Raw genomic sequence first — 8,309 nt, forward strand, 5'->3', positions numbered from 1 at the left:
CTGTTGCAGAGACATTGATCAACGCAGCCGCGGGCCACAAGATGATGAGTTTTATGGACGGTAATGCCGGCTACAACCAGATCTTCATGGCCCCAGAAGACATGAACAAGACCGCGTTCAGAGTACCAGGCGCGGTCGGCTTGTTCGAGTAATTGGTTATGACCTTTGGATTGAAAAATGCCGGTGCAATGTACCAACGTGCAATAAATTACATTTTTCATGATCTCATCGGCAAACTGGTAGAGATCTACATTGATGATGTTGTGGTCAAGTCCACGTCGGCTGGGGGGCATCTAGAAGATCTGCGTCAAGTCTTAGAGCGGACTCAAAGGTTTGGGCTCAAAATGAACCAAAAGAAGTGCGCTTTTGGCATTTCGGCCGGTCAATTTTTGGGATTCCTGGTGCATGAACGGGGAATCGAGATTGGCTTGAAGAGTCAAGAAGCTGTGAAGACGATGAAGCCGCCTACCACAAAGAAAGAGTTGCAGAAGCTCATCAGTAAAATTAACTTTGTCAGACGATTTATTTCTAATTGTCTGGGCGCATTGAACCGTTCATGGGATTAGTGAAGATCAAATCCGATGATGAGTTTCGCTGGGGGCCAGAACAGCAGCAAGCTTTCGATGAAATCAAAGAATATTTATCAAAGCCTCCAGTGTTGGTTCCTCCTCAGCAAGATAGGCCGTTCTATGTGTACCTATCCGTGGGTGACACTTCCATTGCTTCGGTGTTAATCCAGAAGCACGACGGCCAGGAGAGGGTGGTTTTCTACCTCAGCAGGCGCATGTTAGACGTCGAGACCAGCACATGCTGTCGGCTCCTGTTCTGAAAGGCCGGCTTGGAAAATAGATGTTTGCATTGTCAGAGTTCGATATTCGATATCAACCTGCAAAAGCAGTCAAAGGACAGGCACTGGCGGATCTCGTTGCAGACAGGATCAGCACTGATATTGCTGCACTATTTATTCGTGCTTGGGCTATGTTTTTTGACGGATCGGCTTGTGATGATGGGTGCGGTGTGGGAATTCTATTGGTATCGCCTCGAGGGGCGACTTATTCCTTTTCCATCAGGATGACCTCCCCATGCACCAATAATTTGGTGGAATATGAAGTCGTTCGCAAAGGGATGGAACTGCTCCTCGAAGCTGTTGATTTCTCAGCTCACGGAAGAATATAGATGTGAGAGCGAGGCTCTTTTTCCGATATGGATGCAATGCCGTGAGTTGATGTCACAATTCAGGTACATCAATTTCCACTGGATACGCAGGACTCTGAACAATGAAGCCAATGATTTGGCACAGATGGCTTCCGGTTACAAGGAAACGGCCGATGGGGTCGATGTAGAGGTTCAGTTTCTAGAACCTGGAGACTGGAGAGCCGATATCTTCAATTACTTGAAGGATTCGGCTCGGGGGGCACCCAGGAGGATAAGACTCAATGCTATGAAGTATGTTCTGATAGGGGATGACATGTTCTACAGGACCTTGGAATGACTACTGATTAAATGTCTGGGACCTTCAGAGTCAAATCGGCTCTTGCATGAGGTTTATGAAGGAGCCTGCGGTACTCATCAATCGGCTCATAAGATGAAGTGGCTGATTAGGCGATCGGGTTATTACTAGCCCACTATGCTTGAAGATTGCTTCAAATATTACAAGGGATGTCAGGCATGTCAGAGGTTTGGCAAAATTCAGATAGTGCCAGCATCAGTAATGAATCCTATCATCAAACCGTGGCCATTTAGAGGTTGGGCCATGGACATGATTGGTCAGATCAACCCGTCATCTAGCAAGGGTCACTAGTGGGTCTTAGCTGCTACAGATTATTTCACAAAGTGGGTAGAAGCAGTGCCCATGTGGTCAGTAGCGTTAAGAGATGTGATCAATTTTGTTAAAGAGCACATCATTCATAGGTTTGGGATCCCTCAGACCATTACGACCGATGGAGGATCGGTCTTTATATCAGAGGAATTCAGGAAGTTTGCCGATGACATGGGGATTAAGCTGATCAGATCATCTCCATATTATGCCCAGGCTAATGGACAAGCTGAAGCATCCAACCAGAGCCTCATCAAGCTCATAAAGGGAAAGATTGATGAATATCCTAGGGGCTGGCATGAGGTTTTGTCAGAGGCTTTGTGGGCATATCGTATTTCATGTCACGGGTCCACCAAGACATCGCCGTACCATTTAGTCTACGGCTAAGACGCTATGCTACCATGGGAAATTACGGCTGGATCAAGGCGTGTCGAGTTCCAGATTATCTGACAACTGAACAATATACAACCTTGATGAATGACAATGTGGAGGACCTGACAGAGCTGAGACTTTGGTCATTGGAGAAGATTAAGGAAAACAAGGCTAAAGTTGCTCGTGCGTACAACAAGAAGGTCAAGCCAAAGAATTTCTAGGTTGGAGACTTGGTATGGGAGGCAGTATTGCCATTGGGAACTAAAGATAAAAAGTATGGCAAGTGGTCTCCAACTTGGCACGGGCCGTACAAGATTGATCAGGTTTTGCCTGGAAATGCATACATGCTCGAGGAATTGGACGGCGTCAAATTTCCTATTGCTGTCAATGGCCAACACCTCAAGAAGTATTTCCCGAGTATGTGGGAAAGCGAGTAACAAAAGCCGATCGGGTCCATATGGCTGTACCAAGAAAGGCCAACACGTTGAGTTGGCCAGTAAAAAAAAATAAAAAAAATAGGCCAACACGTTGAGTTGGCCAGTAAAAAAGAAGAAGAGATAGGCCAACACATTGAGTTGGCCAGTAAAAAAAAAGAAAGATATAGGCCAACACGTTGAGTTGGCCGGTAAAAAAAGAAGAGATAGGCCAACATGTTGAGTTGGCCAGTAAAAAAAAGAGAAAGATATAGGCCAACACGTTGAGTTGGCCGGTAAAAAAAATGAATGAGAGGCCAACACGTTGAGTTGGCCGGTAAAAAAAAAGAAGAGATAGGCCAACATGTTGAGTTAGCCAGTAAAAAAAAAGAGAAAGATATAGGCCAACACGTTGAGTTGGCCGGTAAAAAAAATGAATGAGAGGCCAACACGTTGAGTTGGCTAGTAAAAATACATATGAGAAGCAAGACAGCCGATGTGTGACCATCGACTTAAGATGTTTTAAATGAGTACATGTTTTAGGTTTTAACTGGCAACATCAAATGTTTTCTGAATAGTTCTACTAGTTCAGGAATTTTTCTATGGCATGGATGGCGTCTGCACGTACAACATCAGTTGTTGCAATGATTTTTTCGTCGTCCTTGTCATCGCCTGATATTATCTGTCGACTCAAGCTGCTTATCTCTGCAAACTCTCCCTGTATTTGTTCAGTCATTTCTTGGGCTTCCTGCTTGGAGTTTGCGATAGAAGCTTTCTCCTCTTGGATCAGTCTTTGGGTATTGCGGACCTTTTCTTCAAGTTCCATCAGTTCCTTTTCCAAGAGGTTGAGTCGTCTTGTGCTCTCGGAGATATCAGCTTTAGCATCCAGAGTTGCCTTCTTTTGGTTGAGTAGTTTGCACTTCTGGGTGATGTCGACTTTTAGAGGGATTTGAGAATGACCCAGTTCTATCCTCTATTGTGCTGCCTTCACCTCTGCCCAAAAGAAAGGAAGATGGCCGGCTGGCCAAAGTTTGACTCGAAGTGATTCTGGAAGCTGGGGTTCTATCTGCTCAAGAATTTCTTTTATCTTGCTGGAATCATTAACCAAAGTAATGATTGGAGCAGATAGTAGATCCTTGATGAGTTGAAGCTGATTTGCCAAGTTAGCCGATTGCTGCAAAGATGGTGTTTTTGCTCCAGGGGCAGTCAGACCCATTGATGCCGGGTCAAAGGAAAGCAAACCTGAAATGTCAAAACTCTATGGACATATCTGAAGTTAGAGCAAGGTGCGTCTATGAAGCTATCGGCTGAATTGGTTCTTGTAATGTTACCTGTTCTGAAGGAGAAGTGTTGGGCGGTTCAAGAGCGATCGTCCTAGTAGAGCTTGTCTCGACATCAAGAACATTGACTGTGTCAGCTTGCCTCTCGCTTGCTTCTATCAGTATATTAGGATTTGCAGTCATCTCATGTTGTACTGAGCTTTCTGCATTGGAGGTGTCTTCAGCTGCGTCCTGGAAATAGAATTACAGTCAACCAGAGTACATGTGTATGCAATAAAGAAGAAGTTTTAGAAAGATGAGTTACCTGGTTGGTGTTGGACTCTGATGGACTCGGGGAAGCTGGTGCTGGTTTCTTGATGACTCGCCTCGTGATCATCTTCCTTTTCTTGGTTAAGACTCGGGGGGCAACAATTGCAGAAGCTTGTCTTCGTTTGGAAGCCGACTGAAGTAAGTCCGGCTGAATAGTCATTATCACTTTCTTCATTGATGGTGATCCCTTACAGAAGAGTACATCAGGGGCAGTTGGAAGAAAGTGGAATGGCTCCCCGTTGCTGGTCATGGGTTCTGGACCATCCTGTTGCTGCTAACAGGGTGAGCAGGATTAGTCAAGTAAAGGAATGGAGGGCTTAGAAAAGATGAGTGCACAGATTCAGTACCTCTTCCTCGGGGATTACATGTTCAGGATCAATTTGCTGCAGTAGAGGGCCTAATTGTTTTCTGAAAACATGAGTTTTCCACATTCCCCACCAGGTGCAGAAGTCGATTGAAGAGGAAGTGAAGGACAGATCGGCTGGTATTGGAATGTGGAGGTTGTCAAACATGCTGTAGCATCTTGAGCTGGTGAGACCATCAGGCAGATCGGCTCTACTCTCCACCAAGTGGTTAATATGGAAGTGGGGAGGGACTTGTCCTAAGCCAAATTACCGAGCTGCTATGACTGGCTGATAGGTTTCATACCCTGGTTTGATAATTCTATTGGAAGTGCTCATGCCAACATGGAGGAAACCAGGTCGAATCATCAGGGAATATAGATGCCGAGTGCTATCGTCATCGGCAAAGCTATCTAGTCTGAAGGCAGTTGGGTTCTCAAAAGCTTCAGATTCAGTGAATGGAAAATAAAGGGGATTCTCTAAACCTTTGTAGAAGATTCTGAACCAGTTTGCTGCATCTGTTGGATTCAGTTTACTGCCAGGAAGACTAAACAAAGCTTGGCCATAACTAGTGCATCTAATTGGTTTGCCACTTTCATCAGGAAAGGAATTCTTGGTCAGGCCTTGGAAGTTTGGGATCTGGTGCTGAAAGTACAGTTGTGCCCACAACTGAATAAACCACCAAGGGCCTCCAGTTCTCAGTTTCTTTTGGTTAAGCAAGTTAGATGTCATCAGATGAAGATATCTGTAGGTTTCTCCAAGAAAAAGTTTGCCTAGGCCGGTGCGATTGCCATGGGCCAGGTGATAGGCCAAAGGGAGGTAATTCTTAGTTGGAGCTAAAGAAGGACCACAGAAGATGAAGTGCTCTAGCCAAAGATTTAAGAAGGCTGTGTGTTCCTTTTCAGTCACTGGACCTTTTGTTTTCATGTGCTGGTTCATGTAAGTGCCCCAGTTTGTGCAGTTTGCCTTGGAAGAAAGTTTAAAGGGGACTTCTGCCATTTTGTGGGCAGCAGGATTAGGAGATCCAATGTCTAGGCCAGTGATCATGGTGACATCTAGCAGAGTAGGGGTCATGGGTCCATGACCGAAGAGAAAACACTTTAGAGCATCGGACCAGAAATAGCCGATGGTTTTCAGAAGGTTTTCATCTTTGTCAAGTGGAGACAGTGATAAGCTGAGTGCATCAGCTATGTTCAGCTGCTGCCACAAGGTGTAAGGATCACCGGGGTGTCCGACCCTAGAGGGGGAGGGGGTGAATAGGGTCGCTAATCGCTTTTTAACCTAGGGCTCAAACTACTTGCATAAGATAAACCTAACACGTCCTATACATGCTAGTTATGACTAAGGTTTATCTATGCTACTCTCTACTTACCCCTAAAAGACTTGCAACCTAGCCAATCCTAATCAAACTAACTAGGAAAGTAAAGGTACGCAAGATAGAGTAAATGCGGAAACGTAATGCGGTAAGTAAAGAGTAAGTGCAAGAGGGATGCAAACTCCCGAGTAGACACGGTCATGTAACGTGGTTCGGCACAAACGCCCATGTCCACGGGACACCGAGGCTCTTCCGATCACCGTCTTGCACTACGCCACCAAGGCGATGCCGGCAAGCAAAGGCAAGTGCCCCTAAGACACCGAGTCTCGTGCACCGCCACCATCTCTCTTGGTCACCCGGCCGTAATCCACTACGGAGCTTCTCCACCAAGGAGGGGGCCTCCTCTTCCCCCGCACAAAGTGTCGTTGCCACTTCACACCAAGACGGAGGGTTACACGACGGATCACTAGTTGCTTGCCGCAGCAAGACTTCTCTTCAAGGGAGCTCTCGCAAGAACTAATCCCTATTACAAGCACTAAGCACTCTCACAAGTGTGCTTAAGCCTATATGATGTACAATATAGCTCTATGGTGGTTGGAGATGATCTTTAGCTCTTGTATACTTCCTTGAACTCCAGCACTCACAAATGACCCGGCCTTGGGGGTATATATAGGCAGCATAAGAAAATATAGCCGTTGGAGAAAAGCTGCCAGAAAACTGCGTAATGCCGGTTAATCCGACGTACCCCAAAAGCCATCATCGGTTCAACCGGTGTATGTAAACTGCTAATTGAAAAACTAGCCGTTTAGCAATTAACCAGTGTATTGCCGGTTTAACCGATGTAATCAACCGGTGTATGTAATATTAGCGTCGGTTTAACCGGTGAGTGTAACTTCTTCACGTTCCTCCAAAAACCACCTCTCTGGACAACTGAACCGATGCAATTGACCGATGCATCGTCGGTTCAACCGGTGTAGGCATTTTCCTCGGTCTTCATCTGCCAATGCACCGACGTATACAATTTCCGTAGCGTCGGTTCATCCGGTGTAAAACCCTAGCCCGCAGACCTTCTCTGTGATTGCACCGGTGAGTTCATTTTGCCCTACATCGGTTTAACCGATGATAGCAAAATGCCTCAATTCTTGTCCCTTGGACCGAAGAGCTTTCAGGGGTGGCCCTTCGGGCCTTGCTACGCCTCTCTTCTCTTTGTCATCACTTGAACCTAAAAGCCTGAGAATAGTCATCTTAACAATCACATTAGTCCAAGTGTTGTGTGTGTCATCAATCGCCAAAATATTATATTGAAATATGGCATGAGAGGCCATTTTCACTACACAAGGGCATATAAGCTTTTGCTACTCTGCTGTACCATGTAGTCCAGCTCTCAGGGGGGGTTAGGCCAGGCTCTTAAGCAGTCGGCCCAGAGGTTCAAATCAATGTTTTGACTCATGAAAGGAATCCTATTTGCTTCACAAGAGATTAAATATGTGGGATTTTCGAAAGTTCGTGGGCCAAGACAGAAAGATTTTGGATTGGAAGGATGCGGCAGAAGAATGTCTGACACCTGAAGTTCAGAAATTCAGAAGTATGCGTATGGTGTCAGGTTTCAGAGTTTAATGTTTCAGAGGCTTAATAAGCTAAGGAAAACCAAAAGAATTAGGCTGAATGTTACCTTCAGGCCACAGATTGCCGCATCATCGATTTCAGAATTTGTCGTCTGAGCTGCAAAATCCGCCATGGTTCAGATCTGTTGGTTTAGGGTTTAATTGCTATGGGTTCTGATTCGAATTCCGGATGCTTGGAGAAGTTCTTGCTCGAATTTGTGGAGCTGGGTTTTCGAGTTACGCTCGGATTTGAGAGTTTGTTTCGAGTTCGGTTCAAGGTGGAAGTGATACTCTACTCTTGTGCGGGTTGCTTCTAGTGTGAATTTCGTCGGCTCTTGGATATTTATAGAAGCCTGATGCGTTGCCATCGGCTTTTTGGAAAGTAGATCAAACACACAGAATTGAAGGAAATCGATTTTATTAAAAGGAAAGGTTTCTTACAAGGAAAAGCCGATTGTTACAAAGGAATTAATCCTTCGGCTTTACAACCCTACTCCTGTAGTACTACTTCTACCGCTCGTAGGTACCTAGTACCTACGGCGTTTGGGGCTCCGGGTCTGCGTATCTCCGCTGTCGTCGCTGTCGTCGTCGTCGCTGTCGAAGGCGCTGCTGCTGCCTTCGGACCCGAAGCTGCTGCTCCGACCGCCGCCGCCGCTGCTCTCTTCCTCACTGTCCTCCTCGGAGGACCCGAGGAACCGGAAGGGCTTTCCACCCATTGGCTCATCGTCGTCGTCGGAGGAGTCGATCTCCTCTTCCGAGGAGGAGTCGACTCCGTCTCAGGAGAACTTGTCGTCGCCGCTACTCTCCAGTTCCTCCTGGAACAGGAATTGGAGGTCTTCTCCTTCGGTCTCGGGCTCGT

The sequence above is a fragment of the Panicum virgatum genome, chromosome 7N (assembly GCF_016808335.1).
Source record: "Panicum virgatum strain AP13 chromosome 7N, P.virgatum_v5, whole genome shotgun sequence".
In the NCBI taxonomy this organism is placed as follows: Eukaryota; Viridiplantae; Streptophyta; class Magnoliopsida; order Poales; family Poaceae; genus Panicum; species Panicum virgatum.